Raw genomic sequence first — 1,431 nt, forward strand, 5'->3', positions numbered from 1 at the left:
TATTGTAATACTTTCTTGTTCTAACTTATTGTTGAATTCGAGACAAAACCACGTATCATGTCACGAATATTTGGGCATCTTCCCTGTTTAGACCTTGTTTTATAGGGTAACGAGACCCTTATGGGTCCAGATTTCGTACAATTTATTGTAACACATACTTCTACAAGATAAGGTTATGTTGTTTCCTGAGTTCTGTAAATGACTACTTGAGGTTTACAGACCTTATATTTATCTTTTAGACTTAATAACTGGTTTCCTTAAATACTTAACTCCTTAAGGAATACGTGTATCGGCCTCATCTGACATAACCTATCCCTTTTTCTGGAGCTTTAACTGTTTATGTTTCTATTACAAACATTCATAACTCTCCTTCAATTCTTGAAAGGATAGTTATTGCTTACGTAACTAGCTATATCATTTTTTTTCTTTGGGGTTACTAATGTAACCTTTAACGATGTGACACTCACTCAATTGTTATGTCTTAGGCTTTATGAGTCTTTCTAAGGGGTCTACCCTTTTCATTCTTATTTGGTGTCGAGTTCAAACTACTCTCAGGAGTATGAACTCATTTAAGGAGATACCATCTTCGTACTTTAGCATTCTTTCTTCTAATTTACTCTTTATATAATCAAGCTTTTAAGCTCATTTTATCTCGTGTTTACTTTCCTTAAAGAACAAATATCTTAAACTTATGATTCTGGACAATTCTAATAATTTCTCCTTAAAATAGGTATATTTCGAAGTATTATCTTTTGTTGATATCTTTGTTCTTAGGTAGGATCATCCGTCTTTCGATCCCTGTACCGGTCAGAGTATAGATCATAGTCTTAATGATTATACACTCATCATTCTTAGCCTAGTCCTCGACCTTTAAACTTAATAAGGTCATCCTTCTAGTGTAAAAATGATTACACTAAAAAAAATTCTTTCATTTTCTTTATATTCCTAAATTGATAATAAAGTTTCCCTATTTATTATCGGGCGCGGTATATATAAAACAAAATTCTTAAACCATTGCTACGTTTGATACCCCAATATCTTAGTTTTAACTTACTTATCATATTGACTAAGTTGTTAGTCTTTATTGTTCCTTTACTTATGCAAGAGATTCTCTCCCCCTTTTTTTTTGACTCTTTAAAAGGATTACATTTCATATCCTCCATTAAGAGTTTGATTTATACTTTGTGACTTCATAATATCTAATAATGATTCACACATTGATTCTGAGGTTTCTTATCTTTCTTAAGCTATAATCCCTTTTATCAAGAGATTTCACCTACCCAAGTTAATCTCATTGAGTAGATACGTAGATGAGCACATTAATTATTTTAATTGAGAATTACTATTCACGAGAATATTAAATCACCATAAGTTGGGTTCTTTGCATATCAATGACTGGGCAAAAACTGTGTCCTAATGCCTACTTAGCAC

Source organism: Morus notabilis, unplaced genomic scaffold, assembly GCF_000414095.1.
Source record: "Morus notabilis unplaced genomic scaffold, ASM41409v2 Scaffold69, whole genome shotgun sequence".
Classification (NCBI taxonomy): Eukaryota; Viridiplantae; Streptophyta; class Magnoliopsida; order Rosales; family Moraceae; genus Morus; species Morus notabilis.